At 46.7% G+C, this 20144-nt stretch overlaps 1 long non-coding RNA gene across 1 annotated transcript; it reads left to right on the forward strand.

Annotated features, from left to right (window-relative positions):
- Window positions 1–1342: 1342 nt before the first annotated feature.
- LOC119962454 lies at window positions 1343–3949 on the forward strand. The gene is made up of 2 exons (XR_005459881.1): window positions 1343–1453; window positions 3086–3949. It is a non-coding gene; the product is annotated as an uncharacterized LOC119962454 (long non-coding RNA).
- The last annotated feature ends 16195 nt before the right edge of the window (window positions 3950–20144 follow it).

A 20144-nucleotide genomic window follows, 5' to 3' on the forward strand; every position in this document is an offset into this window, starting at 1 on the left:
CTGTGAAGATCCCTCCTTCCCCTTTTTAACTACAAAGGAAGCCTCTCTCCTCCTCCCCCCGCTTATTACAGCACAGACCTGCCCTGACTTTACTCTCTCTCTAATCCACGCTTTAGATTCCAGCAGCTGATGCTAAAAATAGAAGGGGCAGAGTCCATCCCCCTCAATGCTCAGAGCCCCGGGCAGAGGGGGTCAGGAGACGATGGACAAAGGAGACCCTCGCCTTTCCGTTCCTGGCTAAATCTCTCTCTCCCTCCCCTTCTCACTTGGGCTTTCTGCTGACAGTACAGACTCTCTCTCACACACACACACTTGGAAATGGACTGCTCCAGAGAGCAGTCAGGTGGACTGAGGGTGAGGAGCTGTTTGCTTTGTATCCCCAGCCTCACAATGATTCTTTCACAGGAACTGCTGCTCAGAAGTTACCCACCCCCCTCTCTCTCTCTCTGTCCTTTCTGTACTCCCATTATATTTCCAAATGAATAATGATTGCACGTCGCAGTCCCCTCCCCCCTTCGGCAAAGGAACACTCTTCAAACCATTACAGTTGCTGTAATTTATAAAGTCCCAAGTACGCACGCGTTGTTGTTGGTAGTTCCTGTTCTAACTTAAAGGCTGAGAACACATACTGGGGCTTTTTCCTCCTGTGTGTGTGTGTGTGTCTGTGTGTGTGTATACTTTCACCCAATATTTAATAGACACAGCAAAGAGGAGAGAAAAAAACATTCATTTGGTCTACCTACCTACACTAAATTCATCCCTTGCCAACAAACTGCTCCCAGCTTCAATACTCCCACTTCCATCCGATAATGCAGTTGACAAATGTCCCTTCAATCTTCTACACCCAAGGGCACACAACCCTGATTGTGCAACTTGTCTTTGGAATTTGCTCCCAGAATCATTCTGGTGAATCTGCGCTGCACTTTAGACAAACTGGCCTGCCTGGGTTTGGTGGATCCCAATGCTCCTCCTTCACCTTTTCTTAGGCTTCTTAGATGCGCCTTGTGAACAGGTATTTTATGGCAGCAGCATCGTCTGCGATTATTGTCACTGCAGAAAGCTCTCAATGAACCCTCTTCAAGAATGGCACTCGTTTAATTGAAATGTATGACAAAGGTCTTAATGTTCTGAAGAGTACAATGGTGGCTCGTGTGGGTCATGAGATGTCATGCTGATGCAGTGGAGCATGCACTTCTGAGGAAAGTTGTGGTTAAAATGTGCAGTGTAGAGGGGATGTTAATCTACATTTGACAGTGCTTTTCACCTGACTCGGGAGTGCTTCAATGCTGATCTTGGTCGCTGATAATGAAATTGTTCACTATCTTTCCTTCACTTTGGTGAGCACACACAGACTACAAAAATGAAATGAAAAAGGTGTGAGATGGGCTGTTGTGTGCTACATGGTAAGCAGCTTGTGGATTCCACAAGCTGAGGGTTGAAGAGCAAAATCAAGGTAACATATGTTGTCTTTCACTATTTATAGTGCATCAAGATGATTAATGAAGGCTTTTTGCATATACCGCTAGACTGGTGTTGGCATAGAACAAATCAGCATAACCAACACGGTACCTGACTTAGACATGCTGACACGGGATGAAAAAGTGCTCTATCCTCCAGCTGTGAACTTGTTCATCAAGATAAGTGCACAGAAAATGGCTTCCTTTTTGCAGCTTAACAGAGAGGTAGGGCTATCATTGGGTACAGTTTCCATCAGTACAATGCTCTGATTTGCATTAATTTGAAGCAAACAAACAAGACAAAGCAGTATACAACACATTTGTACTGACTAGTTTGTTAAGGAATAGTTGTTGAAAACTACGATCCAACAATATAGGGCTCTTACAGAAAGCATGTTGATTAAATGGTTGACAGTGTACCCTTGAAATCCTGAACACAGCTGGAGAGAACAGCTTTCGGCAATAAAAGGTCTTTATGTTAAAATGACTATGGTTTTGAAATAATGTATTCGTATAATAATAATCTTTATTGTCATAAGTAGGCTTACATTAACACTGCAATGAAGTTACTTAGTAAAACCTTTGACGTAAGAATGCTGGAGAAGTTTCATTAGCAACCCGTGTGCTGCATCCTATGGATTAAATGCAAAGACCGTCTAATAAACAGAACAGGCTTCTTGAAGCCAGCTCCATGAACATTCAGGAAATACTCCTGCAAAATCAACTTTGATGGACTGGGCACTATGTCCAGACACTGAAAACTGCCTACATCATCTGATCCTGTTTTCTCAACTCTCAAATGGGAAACAATCCAGGGGAGGGCAAAACAAAAACTTCAAAGACAAAATGACGATCCACCTGAGGTTTCTGTCTGTTTTCCAGTGCCTCCCTATTTTCATACCAAAGACCTTTTTTAAGCGGGTGAATAGGATGATCTCTGGTTTTGTGTGGGCGGGGAAAACCAGCAAGGCTCAGCCTGATACAATTCAAGGTGGTTCACCAGGCACACATGTCGGTGGCCCGTTTGAGCAAGTTTGTTGGGAGAGAGGACAAGTGTTGAGGTGTGCGGGAGGGCCAGCAAACCATGTCCATATGTTTTGGGCATGTTTAAAGCTTAGGGGATACAGGCAGGGATTTGCAGATGTCATGTCCATGGTACTAAAAACAAGGGTGTCGCCGAGTCCAGAGGTGGCGATTTTCGGAATGTCGGAAGATCCGGAGACCAGGGGGTGAGAGAGACTGATGCTTTGGCTTTTGCCTCCTTGGTAGCCCGGAGACGGATCTTATTAGCGTGGAGGGACTCGAAGCCTCCAAAATCAGGGTTTTGGGTTAGTGACAGGGCTGGTGTTTCTCAGACTTGAGAAAATTTATTTTGCCCTGAGAGGATCAATGTTAGGGCTCGGCCGGAGGTGGCAGCCGTTTATCGACATCATCGAAGAAAACTGTCAGCAGATTCGATAAGGGGGGGGGGGGGGAGTTAGGCTATTTTGTGTTTAGAGTAGGCGGAAACAAGGGGAGGTGGAAGGATGTGTGATGCACTGAACTATGTGTACATTTGTATTTGTATTGTTTGCTGTCACAAAATTATAAATGCCTTAATAAAATGTGTTTTTTTTTAAACTTCAAAGACACCCTGAGGCTCTCCTTGAAGCATGGCAGCCTTGACATTAATGACCGGGAGGAGCTCGCTGCCAATCATTCAAAATGACGTCAACTTGTCCATCAAACTGCATCAAGCTTTGAATCACACGTCTTAATGATGAGTGGTAGCAGAAGGGGGAATAAAAGGGAAGCAAATTCTGCGCTCTAAACCCCACCACCTCATGGGACATCCTGCGCCCAGAGATATGCAGATCGAGAATCTGTCTGTTCAGTAACATGACGGACACACCCATGACAGAAACTTGGGACCTTGAATAGACGCCACCCTCAAATCAAGGTACAGCTATCTTCGCTGCCCATTAGTATCACCTCCTCCACTTGAAAACTCTGCATTCCTCCAATTCTGGCCGCCTGTGAATTCTGGATTCCTTTTTCCCCAACACTGCCTTCATCGGTCCTAAGCTTGAGGAATTTCTTCCTTGAACTTCTTTGCCACCTCTCTATTCTTCTTCCAAAGTGCAATTTAAAATCGAAAACTTTGACCAAGCTTTTGGTTGTCTGCCCTAACATCTCCTCATGTGGCTCAATGTCATATTTTCACTGCTGATGCTCCGGTAAAGCACCTCAAAATATTTCACGAGGTTAAAGAGGTCGGATACATGCAAGTTGTTGCTGAATGAAAATCTGCATCCTGTACCCTATTTGTGTGCACCGTTTTGAACAGCATTGTAAAGATTTCAAGCAGAGGTAGCCACATTCTCTGACTGATGGTGGGCTGAGTGGACAAGCTGAAAGTTATAGCTCTCACTGACCTTTACAGATCTTACTTCCCTATTGTTCCAGTGTCTGTGGCAGAGACCAAAATAAATACTGTGGTTTCTTTCACACCAGTACCCTGAGTCATTGGTGCAGAGTGTCACCGGGGAACAGTTCTGTAATACATAAATGTAATACATACTCCATTGGTCTGGTGTCAAAGTCAAACTGCATTGAGTATTGCTGTCCTGTTTTCAATTGCACATTTCAGTGTTTATACATTTATACAAGGCAAATGCTGCATGGTTGCAAAGTAACGTAAAGTCGCCATAGTCTCAGATGACCACAGGCTGCTTTCTCCTTTGAGGGGGGAGGGCTGACTGGTGGTGATGTAGCCACCGAAGTTGGCCATTCCCTCAATACAAAATGGAGGAACACAAAGCTTACCGGTTAAAATGGACAATGTTTGCAGCACAGGCAGGCTGCACCAAGCCAATGTGTATTCTGTCTGCTAAGAGAGCAGAAAGCACCAAAACGAACATTCCGCATACTAATGAGGCAATCTCCGGGATAGTTAACATCGCAATGGAACGATCCCAGGGACAATGGACACAAATAGAGAAGTGATTGCAACAGTGTATGGGAAACCAGACACCCCGGCACCAGCGGGGTTCGAAAACAAAGCACCTGAAGGCCCGCCCAGTAGCCGAGAGATAGCCACAGTATTGGGGGGGATTCAAACAAATCGATTGGGAAGAGACCCAATCGATTCCCAGCAGGTAAAGGGTCCGCCCAAAAGGGCGTGAAGCCCTAGGACCTATAAAAGACAGGTCCCACACTTAGTTCGTTCTTCTTAACCAGCCCTCCTCTCTGGACCAGCATCTCGACCAGCTTTTGCCAAAGAAGACACCTTGAACGAGAGAGAGGAGAGGTTTGGGACAGCAGCCGCCAGCAAGTAAGTGTCTCACAACGATCGCTACCAGAGATAGACACTCCTGACCCCTTTTTAACCCGTACCAACCTGAAGTCTGCAGACCAGTGCAGAGCAAGAGGCCTTGTCCCCTGTTCCGGCAGTTCCTTTACGATAAGTATTGGTTTATATAGTGGTAGGAATAGTTTAATCCTCTTAGCGTGTGCATGGGTAGTATTATAATCGTATTATAATAAACTCAGTTGTTTGAACTTACTAATTGGTGTATGGTTTTATTGCTTTGAACTTGACCTTGAAACTTGTGGCGGTATCTTAACGATACCTGGCGACTCCAGAGCTAAGTAACGAAACAGAGCCAAATTGAGTGTTAAGCACACTCACCCAGAACGAGCAACAGTGATTTAACCTGAGGATCACCGCACCTGTTGCTCGTTCCTGCAACCTTCCAGCTGGTACAGACTAAGGGGTCAGGAGCGTCTATCTCGTAGCGTGCGTTGACTGGACACTTACTTGATGGTGCAGCAGTTGGCCAGGCCTCTCCTTCTTACGGTCAAGTTCTTTGAGAGCTGCTAAGATGTTCTGCTGGAAGGGCCAGCTAAGAGAGCAAACTGACCTTGGGGGCTCTATCTTATAGTCCTCATGGGCTTCCCGCCCTTTTGAGCAGACCCCGAGCTTACTTCCAATCGATTGGATCCCATACCAATCGATTGGTTTGAATTCCCCAATACTGGGGCTGTTTCCCGATCGCTGGGCGGTCCTTGGGTGCCCGTTTGCTTATTTTGTCTTGGACTCCTGCTGGCGCCGAGGAATCTAGCTTTACTTCGATCACCTTTGATTGTTACTATTGTGCCCGGGAATCGCTCATTTATATGCATGGCTGCTGGTTTCAGTGCTGCCTGCTTTCTTTGCAGGCAGAATACACAAGAAAAGCCTGCAAACTGCTTGTTTCTCTGGGATTGTCCAATTTTCCCTGCGTTCCTTGTGTTTCTCCATTTTAACTTGGGAAGTGGCCAACTCACGTGACTACACTCCCTCCTTGTGATCCTAACGCGAAGTGTGAAGGATCACACAACTATGTTGTCTTCATTACCTGACCTCAGCGAGTTCCATGGCCTCTACACTGTCCTCAACTATGCAGGAAAATTTTACCTAACAATTTCTAAGTGGCGCTATGTCATAAGGGGACATGCATTACCAAACAACAAACTGGAACCTCTAACTGTCCTCAATAAACTACACTCACTCAAAACATCCAGCATACTAACTTCCTAACATTACAAAACAATCGCAGCATTCATATTTCATTTCTCTGGCTTGGCAGTCAAGCTCAGAGTTATACAATCTTTCAGAAAACACATTTCTTTATTTACAAATGAACGACAAACGAAAAAGTTCTTATTACATTTCGAGGGGCTCAGGGGCCTGGTGGAAACCGAAGATAGGGGATCTCATCCTATATACTGGGGTGCGGGAGCGGTAGGCTCTCCTTTGCCATTTCTTCATACGAAGAGTCTGCACGATGCTGCAGATTATTGCCAATGCTAACAGTGATTCTCCCACATAGGAAAGGGAATACCAGGTGATGAACTTGTCACACCAGGTCGGCGTGTTGCTACTTGTAACTGGGCTCTGTGTGTTGTGTGGAAGTGAAACATTAACGGCTGGTGGAGTGGGGGTAAGGGGGTTCGCGTTAGTGCGCAAATATACAAAACCAGTAATCAAAAATACAGTCGCTGTCGTCATCTTTCTTCTTTCTTCTCTTCCTTCTTCTCTTCTTTCGATCTCTCCTTGGAGCTTAGAACATAGAACATAGAATATTACAGTGCAGTACGGGCCCTTCGGCCCTCGATTCTGGAAATCTATGGGATCAAGCATAGTGTCTGTGACCATCTTGCTTAATATCTTGAACGTTAGCATGTCTGTCCTCTAATGCCAATTTCCCTTTATAATTGGTCACTCTGTGACTCCCTCATTTAAAAAAAAACGAATTTCAGACCCAGACATACTCCAAAAATATAGTACCAGTGCGAGCCGTCTCGCAGGCTGTGTGTATTACCATCCAAATGTTCGTGAATGTAAATAGCATGGGGAGTTGGCAACCAAACGGTTACCTGAAAACAAAACAAAACAAAATCAAACTTTTAAAAACAAGAGTGTTGTATTTTATATTTTCCCCGCGTCTTGACTGTGATAGAGAAAATCAAACAGCATTCATTAGGTAAGCAAAACTGAACTTTATTCACTAATTAGAACTGACTGCTAGCAGTATGGCTGAGATTTGAAGTCGGAAAGCAGTCAATTACAAACTGCTGAGTCCGTCCCAAGTCTGCGGTATTACAGAAAAAGAAGGCGATTCTTATACATTTTAGGATCAAGATAACATGAATACAGCTTGGTCAGGAATTTGATCGAAAGTAAAACATAAGTAATAATCGTTACAATGGCGTCACCTTGCTGACCTTTAGGGGACTGGAGTCTCATATCATTATCTTGTCTTTGTTTTAAGAAAGGGAAGAAGTTGTTTAGGAACAGGAAGAAATAGTTGTTCAGCTTGTTATGTATTAAGACTACTTCTAGTTTCAAGCCTTAGCTAGACTCTCAGAGTCACCCAGTTCCCAGGACATGCTGTCTCTGTGTATTCTGTGCCTTAGGTTATATGAAATCAGTTTAAATTCACTTGTACCAAGAAAACTTGACTACTTTTCCCATCATGCAATTATTTGCTTCTCACAATACCACAAGAGTGCCGAAATGAGTTGCGTATGGGCCGCGACGGGTAAGATTTGGATGGAATCCCCGGGTAGGGAATGCTGTGCTGTACCTGAGCTTAGCTGACCGGAGGGGGGTCCTCAAACAGGGCGGGAACCACTGCCGTTACTCCACTGCCTGAGTGACCTGACAAGAACGGGCAAGAGTGTAGTCATCGTGGGGGTTGCTGTAATGGTTCTACCATCGAACCAGAAGAGCAGTTACGAATGGGGCTCTGGCAAGTTCCCAGAGGTTTCTGCTGATAAGAGTACCCTCAAATCAGAAGAGCAGTTATGAACGGGGGTCGGGCAAGCTCTCAGTGGTTTCTGCTGAGAATCCTGCTGGCAAGTTCTCAGAGGTATCTGCGGACAAATGAGGCGTGTGGCCGCAGAGCTGTTGTACCTGAAACAAAAACCAAACACAAAACAAACAAACATGTAACACAAATCGTGCAGGTTCCATCAGAAAGGACACCGTTTCTCTCTCAAGCGGTTCCTCTTTTTTTAACATCATCTGGACACCTCAATTATCATTTTCTGCGAAGAGGGTCGCAAAGGGGTTCTGGTTTTGGGAGTCAGACTCATTGTCATCCTCTTCTCCCGGATGCCATACTCGCGAATGAAGTCGGGGTCTTCATTGTGGGGCGGTGGATCTGGGTCTGGGGCCTTAATGTATGTGATCTCAAAGGGATCACTCGAGTCAGGTTCATAGTCGCTGTGTGTGTGGTCTGTTGTATCGGGGCAGTAGCTTTCGTTAGAGTCACAGTTGCTGTCTCTGCTGCTGCTGCTAGTGGGCGTTCCGAGGCGGAGTCTCAAATCAAGGGGCGGAATCGGGGTCGAGTCTGTGGAGGTGCTGGTCTGGCAGGGGGAGGGTGGAAATACGTCTCTTGTGGGCGGCGAGGGGTGTGCTGCGTCAAGCATGACGTGGTGTGCGTGGTTAGACTGCGAGCCATATGCCTTGAGCTGGTTTATATGAAACCACGCAGTCTTCCCGTTGGGGTACTTAATTTTGTAAACTGAGGGGCTAACTTTGTCCGCAATTGAATACGGACCTGAATACTTTGGCGACAGAAATGTGCTGGGGTTGTAGATATACAGCATGACCTGCTGTCCTACCTGAAACTCAGTCGCATGTACTGTCCTATCGAAACAGGCCTTGCTCTGTTTCCTTTTCGTGCCTAATTTTACTGCGGCTGCTAGCTGAGCTGATTTTACATTTTCAACCAATTGTTTAACTGTGTTTTCATGGGTGAGTGCCGTCACTTCGGGGTTGGTCAAGTCAAGTTATAAAAGGAATTCTGTACTTTTCATGGGGCGTCCGGTCATGAGTGCGTGTGGGGTGGAACCTGTAGAAGTCGAAACAGTGTTTCTCAAAAACATTAGCGCGAATGGGAGGACTGAATCCCAAGTCGTGTTATTTTCTTGGACCATTTAACGGAAGGTAGCGTTTAGAGTCCGATTCATGCGCTCCACAATACCACTCGACTGGGGGGTGGTATGCAATGTGGAATTTTTGTGTTATGCCAAATATCGTGAGGACGTTCTTCATGATACGTCCCGTAAAATGGGAACCTTGGTCCGATTCAATGCTTCGGGGGAGTCCCCATCTCGTAAAGATGTGGTGTGTCAAAATCTTTGCCATGGTTTTTGCCGTATTGGTCCTAGATGGGAATGCTTCTACCCATTTCGTGAAAGTGTCAATCACAACTAAGACATATTTATAACCATTTCTGCAAGGGGGCAATGGTCCTATAAAAACAATTTGGAGGTTAGTCCAGGGGCCATTAATGGGGCGGGTGTGGCTAAGCTGCGCTTTCTTTGCATATCTGTCCGGATTATTCTGGGCACAGATAAGGCAATTCTCTATGTAATGTGTAACATCTTCTTTCAAATTTGGCCACCAACAGAGCTGTCTCAGGTGGGCTGTGGTGGGGTCAATTCCCTGGTGTCCATGACCGTCATGGAACAAGGAAATTAATTGATTCCTATCTATGTTCAGGAACCACATAAAGGGTGTCTTTGAGAACCACACCATCATGTGTGGTCAGTGCACTCTTCAACCTATCAAATGGGGCTGGGAATTTTCCGTTTAAAATCTCCCTGAGATTGCTGTCCTGCTTCTGGGCCTGTACTAAATCTTCAATATTAGTTTGCGAGACCTGAACTGCATTCACTGGGGCGCTTATGGGGGGATTTCAAAAATGTCCATGTCTGGAACCTGCCTTAGCCAGTGTGTCGGCTTTCACATTTCCAGTGGGGGATGAACAGTGATGACTTCTTACCTTTATAATTCCAAATGTCCTCTCTGTGGCTTTATCTAAAATGTGGCGGAGCAATGCGGCTGAAGGAAGGGGTTTACCGTCTGCGGAAACAAAACCTCTTGCTTTCCACAGGGGTAGGAATTCCGTAAGGCTGTTGCAGACATAAAGGCTATCTGAGTAGATGTCTGCCGGGCTGGGGAAGGAATCTGGGTGCTCAACAATGTACTCAATGGCCGCGGGCTCTGCTGCCTGTGCGCCTAAGTGACCTGGTAATTTCAATGCAATCTCATCTAGTGTGCGTCCCTGCACGTCCCCAACATAGATGCCGCATCCTGTAATGCGCTTTCCATTTAAAATGGTGGACGAACCATCCACATAAATCCTTAAAGGTGCGCACGTGTCTGTGTGCTTGGGGCTTTGGGGTGAAATTCCTATCTTTCTGGGGGGCGTTTTTGCGATAAAGGGGCCTGTGTTATTAAGTGGGGAGATGATTTCACATTCCACGTGCCTGGGTATTGGAGGTTATCTGCCAAAAAAGTGTGGGTCTTTGTCCTTTTTACTGTGTTGTCCCATCACTGCAAAAGAAGGGTCCATCTAGCTGCTCTAATTTGACTAACAGTTCCGACCTTTAGCCGTCCGTCTAACAAAAGCTGTGTGGGGGTGTGTTCGGTCAGAATCGTGATGGGGTTCAGTCCGGTTATGTAGGAAAAATACTGCACGAGTCAAATTCGCGCACGCTTTCTGTCCTGCCTCTGTGGGGACAAATGGGCACGGTCTAAGTTTCCAAACACTGCTGTGAAATGGATCCACAGGCGTCCAGCAAACGCTGTGGGGTGTTCTGTCTTTTTCTGCCTGCACTTGTTCAGGCCTTCTACGGGGTCACCTCTATCATATCCGATCGCATCGAGGATCGATGTGTGCATCTCTTCTAGGGTGCCTCCTCCAACGTTCTGTGGGTCTGGAAGGGCTGCTACTACTGAAGAGTCTAAACTTAAAACCGTGAGCTTCACTTGCTCTCGCTCATCCAGGCCGTACATGGTCGCCTGCTGCTTTACTCTCGCAAATAATTGGTGGGGGTCTGAGGTGGGGAGGGACGGTGTGATTTTGTCGCACGCGTCCCATAATTGGGTCACGGTTAAGGGGGTGGTATAAGTGAAATCTGGTGCGCCGTCTGTGGATGCTTTGCGTTGGGTGGTGACTGGATTCATGGGTGCTGGTGCTATCTGCTCTGTGGGGGGGTTGGGGTGCTTTCCTCTTCTGCGGTTTCTCATGCGCACATGTTCCCTGATGTATCTCTGTGTTGTTTCATTTAATTTCTGCCAATGGGGGCCGTTTTCCTCATCTAACTTTGTCCCAAAGGTGCTTTGGAACCCATTCTATACGGAAAGCAGAGACTACAGTTCTGCAATCTGCTTCCGGCATTTCGCGTGGTCCACGGAGCTTTGCCTCTGCTCTGTGGTGGCAGCATGGAGTGCTCTTAAAGCTGCCTTTAAGTCGCTGCATTGCTTCTGCAATGCCTCTACCTCCTTCTCGGATTCTTCTCTTATGCGCGTTGCATGTCCTGATAGGCCTTTTCATACTGGGTTTGGGAGCTGCTTAAGTGCGCCAGACAAGACTGGTGTGCCCACTTGGCATCATCCACCTCTACGTCTTTTGCTGTTAACCTCCATCTCAATTCAATATTCTCTCTCTCTACATCGCTGACATCAACCTTACTCATCCTATTTCTTTCCTCTAACTCTGCGCGGAGCATCCGAACGACCTCCTCTGTGCCTCGCAATTGTGCCAAACACGACACGATTGCCATCGGCTTACGAGCTTTCCCTAAACTCTTTTTATGAATCTCACTCAGGTTCTCCCACCAAGTACGTCCTATACTCCCGGGACCTGTTTCCTCATTTGAACAGAATTCGCTCCAAAGGGGCCATCCCTTCCCTTTGAGGTACTTTCTGATCTCGACTTCCCAAACGGGACACTGTCCTACTCTGCTGCTAGTCGCTGCGACCACAAACTCTTGAGGGTTCATGAGGCGTTCCATTGCTGCATGGCCATCGTTTCTATCTGTGCTCTCTTTAAATTTAGAACGAGGGATACTAAGGCGGTGCTATAGACACGGGTACGGCTTTCGCTATTTTCCGGAATATAAACTCCCGACAGTTTTTCGCAACAAAATCTATCAGTTTTACCTTATAACCCTGTTAGTTACGCATGCAAAAACACACTTCCGAATTATGAGGATTGATAAGAACTGCTTGAACACTTGTGATTGTTTCTGTTCCCAATTGGATTTCTAATTTCAAATTGTTGGGTTCTCTCGGAGTGGGGGTGCCACTTAGAACATAGAACATAGAACAGTACAGCACAGAACAGGCCCTTCGGCCCTCGATGTTGTGCCAAGCAATGATCACCCTACTCAAACCCACATATCCACCCTACACCCGAGGACACTACGGGCATTTTAGCATGGCCAATCCACATAACCCGCACATCTTTGGACTGTGGGAGGAAACCGGAGCACCCGGAGGAAACCCACGCACACACGGGGAGGACGTGCAGACTCCGCACAGACAGTGACCCAGCCAGGAATCGAACCTGGGACCCTGGAGCTGTGAAGCATTTATGCTAACCACCATGCTACCGTGCTGCCACTTCTAGTCGAGTCCCGGCGGAGTCGCCACTAAATGTTGCTCATTCTGGTGAGTGTGCTTTACACTCAATTGGCTCTGTTTTATTACTTAGCTCTAGAGTCGCCAGGTATCCTTATGATACCACCACGAGGTTCAAGTTCAAGTTCAGATCAATGACTCAATACACCAATTAGTAAGGTTCAGATCACAACACATGTATTAATACGCAGTTAATCGCTACTCATGCATACAATACTAAAAGACTAGGCTATTCCTACCACTAACAGGCCAATACTTATCTGGATAAGGGAACCCGCTGGGTCAGGGAACAATGGCCTCTTGCTCGATCCTGAGTCTGCAGGCTTCCAGCTGGTACGGACTAAGGGGCAGGAGCATCTATCTCGTAGCGTGCATTGACTGGACACTTACTTGATGGTGCAGCAGTTGGCCAGGCCTCTCCTTCTTACGATCAAGTTCTTCGAGAGCTGCTAAGATGTTCTGCTGGGAGGGCCAGCTAAAAGAGCGAACTGACCTTAGGGGCTCTATCTTATAGTCCTCAAGGGCTTCACGCCCTTTTGGGCGGACCCCAAGCTTACTTCCAATCGATTGGATCCCATACCAATCGATTGGTTTGAATTCCCCAATACTGGGGCTGTTTCCCGATCGCCGGGCGGTCCTTGGGTGCCCATTTGCTTCTTTTGTCTTGGACTCCTGCTGGCGCCGAGGAGTCTAGCTTTACTTCGATCACCTTTGATTGTTACTATTGTGCCCGGGAATCGCTCATTTATATGCATGGCTGCTGGTTTCAGTGCTGTATGCTTTCTTTGCAGGCAGAATACACAGGAAGAGTCTGCAAACTGCTTGTTTCTCTGGGATTGTCCAATTTTCCCTGCGTTCCTTGTGTTTCTCCATTTTAACTAGGAAGTGGCCAACTCAGGTGGCTACACACCTCAGGCGAGGGGCAAGGTTGAGAGCCGGTACGAGAATTTAACCCGTGCTGTTGGCCTTGTCTGCATATTATCCCGACACACATTTTACACCAGGTAGAGAGATTTACTCTTATTATTAATTGTGACAAAACAAAATGCATTCATGACACATGGGGGAAATCCTCCCTTTTCTTTCCATTCAAGGTCTGTCTAAGTCATAGAATTATGGAATCCTGTCATGCAGAAGGAGGCCATTTGGCCCATTGAGTCTGCACTGACCCTCTGAAAGAGTACCCTACCTTGGTGCATTCCCACACTCCTTCCCCACAACCACACCCAACCTGCATATCTTTGGACAGTAAGGGTCAATGTTAGCATGGCCAATCCACCTCAACTGCAAATCTTTGGACTGTGGCAGGAAACCCATGTATCCAGAGGAAACCCAGGCAAACACGGGGAGAATGTGCAGACTCCACGCAGGCAATCACTCAAGGCTGGAATTGAACCTGGGTTCCTGGCTCTGTGAGGCAGCAGTGCAAACCACTGTTCCACAGTATCACCCCTGGCACCTGATCACAATGACAGAGTTTGTTTTTGTACATATGCAATTGTTGTTCAGTTCGAAACCAAGCCATAAGCCTGGATTTTCATTCTGGAGAAGGTAGCGGGAGACAAGAAAATTCCCGCCTCAGTCCGCCTGCCTCGGGAGGAAGTACCCGCAAAGGTGCAATCTTCATTGCCTGTGAGTGGGTGCGGGCTGGGGTCAGGCCAGCCTACCTGGGAAAGGGTTTGGAGGCAGCTCCAGAGGCTGCTGGGTATGGAGTCAGGCTGCTTATCAGGCCCACATTGGTGCCATTGGACTTTGTCCCAGGTAAAATAAAAACACTGAGGACCTCCAGCTCTCACGCTTCACAGTCCCTCACAATCCCCATGTTCTATCCATGCCACCTCATGCCTCCACTCAAATCTATGGACCCTCATGCCTGCTATGCCAACCTCTGTCTTTCGACCTACCCCATGAACTCTCTAACCCCCCATGCCAAACAATGGCACTTCCATTCGCTGTCAAACCAGTGACAATAGGGTGTGTAAAAAACAATTGAGAAAAGTAATTTGTTCATAACGTACTCCTACGTTGAAAAGTAATTTCACTACAAGCTAAGAAAAGTGCCAATCATCCCGACCCTTTCAAGTGTCAATAACAAAAACCACAAGCCCTTGAAATCACTTAAACTGGTATAAACAAACATTGTGAAAGTGATAGCAGGGATCAGAGAACCTGAACTATCAATCAACCAATGTTTTCACTGGGGTGTGGCTATTTTAACAAGCTCAATGTGTGTCTAGGCTATCAGACAAGTGTTATGGGAGCGGCGTATTCAGAATCCCAAAATGTATCATAGAGTTCAACCAACCTCTCCCTTTAATGTATTGTTGTTTTTTAAGCACACGGCTTGGTCTCCAGGTGTGGTATTACAATTATGAACACGTGGGTTTTTAAACACAAAACAATGTTTATTCCATGAACTCAAATTAACCTTTTTAAATAAACATTGGATCCCTAACCACCCCTTACTTCAAAGATAACCCTGAAAATAATACAACGCTAAATAATCCCTCAAAATGTTCCTTCAAACCTCCAAAAGACTTAACACCTTTAAACAGAAACACATCAGGTTAAAGACATTACTATTATGAGTTTAAATCTCCCAAATGATTCAGAGATAGTCTTTCGTGGCAGAGATCACAGCAGAATCCAGCTCACTGCAAAACACAGACACACCCAAGCTCTTTTTCTCAAAACTGGCTTTCTCCTTTCAAACAGCTCACAGCAAACCAGCCAGACACTTTTCAGCTGCTCTCTCAAACTGAAACTAAAAGCAGAAGTGAGATCAACTCAGCTACCCCCACCCTCTAACATCACTTCAGTAATGTGAGCTGCTACATTTCTTAAAGGTACTCTCACATGACACAAGCCTTATTATGTATGCTTGGCTGAGAGTCCAGACAATCATTAGAATACTAAAACACCTGAGCACCAGCAAAGACTGTTAGAGATCAGGGGCTGGATTCTCCAAAAATGGGGCTATGTCAAAACGCTGGCGTTTCACTCTGAACCTTCCTTGAGAAAGTCCTGAGTGATTCTCCCATCTGCAGGGGGCTAGCAGGGCCTTGGAGTGTTTCTCGCAACTCTGGCTGTGGATATGGGGCCCCGCACTTCCTGTCGGGAGTCTGCGCATGCGCATGGCGACGGCCTGCGGCGGCCACCCCATGTGATATGGCGGACTCAGCCGGCGGACCTGGACCAGGAAAGAAAGTCTGAAAGATCGGCCCCGTGCCGCTCCATATTACCTGCCGGATCACCCACCCCCCCGGCCGCCCAAAAGCCCCCCCCCCCGGTACTTGATACCCCCTCACCCACCCCCCACCATGGCGGCTGCAGACTCCCACGGATCCCGGCGGCCGATACGTGGTTAGAACCACGCTGCCAGCAACTCGGCCAGTTGCGCATGAAGAATCGCGGGGGTGGCCCCTATCAATGGCCTCCTACCCGCGCCACGTAGATTGTGCACGCAACTCCTGTGCGATTCTCCGGGGACCGGATAATCGCTTCAGCGGCGCCAGGCACGATTTCCATGCGAATGCCCATTCTCCGCCCCCACGTCAAACACGATTTTGGTGCGGAGAATCCAGCCCCAGAGCTGAGGGGAAAAGGGGATTGGAGCTCTGGGGGGTATTGTTGTGCACAGATGTCCAACCACGTTGGCTTCTCAGGCAGGAATCTGGATTCGGGAGGTAGAAATGGAGGCTGTCTGCTCATATTATGGCAGAAATGTCTTGGTTTGCGTCAGGAAACAGATATTCCCGACCTTAACCCCTTCACTCACCCCAAACCTACAATTTGTGGGTTGAGATTCAACATAATGCATAGTGATAGAAATTCGGCTTTACATGGTGAGCTCGACCACGTGAACTCTTTAAGCACTCCTTTTTAAAATTCTTTCATTTGTTGCCCTTTCCTAATTGCCCTTGAGGGTTAGTTCAGACAACGACGTTGCTATAGGTCTGGAGTCACATGTAGGTCAGACCAGGTGAGGATGGTAGATTTCCTTAAAAGAATGGAAGATGGTGAAATTTGAATTCAATAAATATCTGGAATTAAAAGTCTGAAGAGGACCTTTGACGATAGTTGCAAATACCCACTGGTTCACGAATGTCATTTAGGGAAATCTGCAATCCTTACCTGGTCTGACCTACATGTGACTCCAGACCTATAGCAATGTGATTGTCCGAAACGGCCCTTCAAGGGCAAAATTGGGAAGGGCAACAAATGAAAGAATTTAAAAAAGATACTGGTCACATTACCATTATGCCCCCATCGTCACCAAAATTGCTGGGGGGGGGGGGGGGGGGGGGGGGGGAGGAGCACCCACATTTTTGAAATTGGTTCTTAGCTTTTTAAGTCTCAACAAATTACTGAGTTGCACAACACTTTAAAGCACTTGCTGTCATAATATACACCAATATTTCATGGTGCAGACACACACTGATGGACACACACAGGGACCAATCAACATATACAAACACCGCAGCCAATCACCAGTTAGAATACACACACTATAAAAACAGAGGGCACCACTGTTCCCGCTCATTCTGGGTGCTGCCTCTGAGTGTAACAGGAACTCATTCAGCCCAGCACAGACTCACAACACGTGCTGAGAGAATCAACTGGTTCGGACAAAGCTTAGGTCTCTAGTTCAAGTTAGCATTATTTAGACCCACAGTCATCATGTCTTAGTTAGTTAGAAGTAGTTAATAAAATTGAGTTGAACCTTCATCAGTGTTGGAAGTGTCTGTTCATCTCTCAAGTCTACACAAGCCAACACATCACTTGCTGCTTATCTCGATTCCTTGCGCGGGATTCTCCATCCTGCTGCACCTGTTTTCTGTTGCGGGATCCTCCGCCCCATCTCTCCTGCATTTAAAAAAATGTTATTTGAAAGATGTCGGACAGCAGGGGCAGCACAGCGGCGCAGTGGTTAGCACTGCTGCCTCGCGGCGCTGAGGACCCAGGTTCGATCCCGGCTCCGGGTCAGTGTCCGTGTGGAGTTTGCACATTTTCCCTGTGTCTGCGTGGGTCTCACCCCCACAGCGCAAAGGTGTGCAGGGTAGGTGGATTGGCCACGCTAAATTGCCCCTTCATTAAAAAAAATATATATAAATCTAAATTTATTTAAAAAAGATGTTGGACATCTGCATTTATTGTCTGTCCCTAGTTGTCATGAGAATATGGGTGTGGGCTGTCTTCTTGATCCAATAACAGCAGTCTTTATGGTGGAGATGGTCCTCTAGTTGGGGAAATAAATGTAGTACTAAGGGATTTATATTTGTATTGATAGACATTCGAAATAGAGTATAGAAATAGAGTGGATTTAATTTAATGTTTATGTGCCTGAAAGGGGAAAACCTACAGTTATAAGATCATAAGATATACGAGCAGAATTAGACTATTTGGCCCCATTAAGACAGCTCCGCATTCAATCATGGCTGATATGTCTCTCATCCCCATTCTCCTGCCCTCTCCCCATAACTCCTGATCCCCTTATATTCATGTTGGACAAAGGTATTTGCGTGTGTGGGGGTTGGTTTCAATTAGAATCATAGAATCATAGAATTTACAGTGCAGAAGGAGGCCATTCTGCACATTGGGTCTGCACCGGCCCTTGGAAAAGGGCACCCGACTTAAATCCACACTGCCACCCTATCCCCACAGCTCAGTAGCCTCACCTAACCTTTTGGACACTAAGGGACAATTTAGCATGGCCAATCCATGTGACTTGCACTTCTTTGGACTGTGGGAGGAAACTGGAGCACCTGGAGGAAACCGACGCAGACACGGGGAGAAAGTGCAAACTCAATGCAGACAGTCATCCGAGGCCGGAATTGAAGCCGGGATCCTGGCGCTATGAGGCAGCAGTGCTAACCACTGTGCAACCACGCTGCCCAATTCCAACTGTGATTCTGTTGTGCTTAGACAGGGCTATGGCATGAAAGGTAAATAAACCAGCAGTGGTTGCTTATCAACTGGGGCCTTGTAAAGTAGCAAAACGTTCAAGTTTTGGTTTAGCTGAATTTGATTTCAGTGGGAGATAGGCAGTGAGAAAGAGAGCAGGTATCACAGCTTTCCGAGAATCAGTTGTTAGAAGGCTAAAGCAGGAACATCTCTCTCAGCCTTGCTAGAAGAAAAGCCATACTATGGAGAAATGCGTTAGAATACAGATGCCAGAAACCAAAAGTCCAGCAAGTTAAGGAAACTAGAGAAATATAGAGAAGTTTCCAAGAAGCCTGGTGTTAACGGAACCAGAACAGATTTCTTTTCAATAATGTCACAGAGAGTTGAAAAGGCAACGGATTATAGAAAGCCAGAAATATATCTTTAGTAGTTATTACAACAATTACAACAATTTTGGAGACACAGGCTATGATCTTCCAGGTCCGACCCTAGAAATGGGATTCATGAATGGCCACAGAATAATTAGTCGAGCCAAAATCTGAATTCAAAGTGGAAGTCACACCCATCGCATGGTTTCAGGCTTGCCCCCTCAGCCATATGGGATTCCCACCCTGCGCCAGTGGGAACATGCAAAGTGCTAATAAGCATTCATTTGAATATGATCAATGAGCTGGAAGCACCGATTTACCTCAACTCGTGATGCACCACACCACACACCCCCCCCCCCCCCCCCCCCCGCCAACTGGGAGTCACGTGGGCATGATTTGGTACAAATATTGAGAAACCTGGACCTGACAGCTTTCAATCTGAGGAGTCATGATGTGGAGATGCCGGCGTTGGACTGGGGTGAGCACAGTAAGAAGTCTTACAACACCAGGTTAAAGTCCAACAGGTTTGATTCAAACACGAGCTTTCAAACACGAGCTTTCAAACACGAAAGCTCGTGTTTGAATCAAACCTGTTGGACTTTAACCTGGTGTTGTAAGACTTCTTAATCTGAGGAGTGGCAAGAGGTTAAGTGGCAAGAGGTTAAGTACACTCCCAACAATTGCCTCCAGGGTGCCGAGGTCAGTCCTTCATGGGAGAGGAGGGTTAGGGCAGCTTGTGACCCAAGCTGGAATCGAACCTGGGACCCTGGAGCTGTGAAGCAATTGTGCTATCCACAGTGCTACCATGACACCCTTTGATTCCCGGCTTGGGTCACTGTCTGTGCGGAGTCTGCACGTTCTCCCCGTGTCTGCATGGGTTTCCTCCGGGTTCTCCGGTTTCCTCCCGCAAATCCCGAAAGACGTGCTTGCTAGGTGAATTGGACATTCTGAATTCTTCCTCAGCGTACCCGAACAGGTGCCAGAGTGTGGTGACCAGGGGATTTTCACAGTAACCTCATTGCAATGTTAATGTAAGCCTAATTGTGACACAAATAAAGATTATTATCAAGGGGCGGGGCCTGAAGGTGTTAATTCCTGATTAATTTGCTGTCAGTCTAGATTCAATAAAATCTGAGATGGATTTGCAGGTATCATATCATTTAATAATAACTAACTTGCAAGGCTGCATCAATCCATAGAGCTACAGGACACACATACTGTCTTCTGCAACATCCAGGAGTAAGAGAGAGCGAGACAAAAGCTTTCTATAGATATATTCAAAATCACAGTAAGATTCACATATAAGCTTCCCATTGGTCATTCTATATACCTCCTGACCTGGCCCTATATCCTAATTGGTCACTTTGCATTGTGCCCAGCATCCTTTTCAGCATGCTCACTACGAGGCTCCCATCCCCCGAGCCATGCTTTGCTCTGCTCTCTCCTTTTTTC

This window comes from Scyliorhinus canicula, chromosome 2 (genome assembly GCF_902713615.1).
Source record: "Scyliorhinus canicula chromosome 2, sScyCan1.1, whole genome shotgun sequence".
Lineage (NCBI taxonomy): Eukaryota > Metazoa > Chordata > Chondrichthyes > Carcharhiniformes > Scyliorhinidae > Scyliorhinus > Scyliorhinus canicula.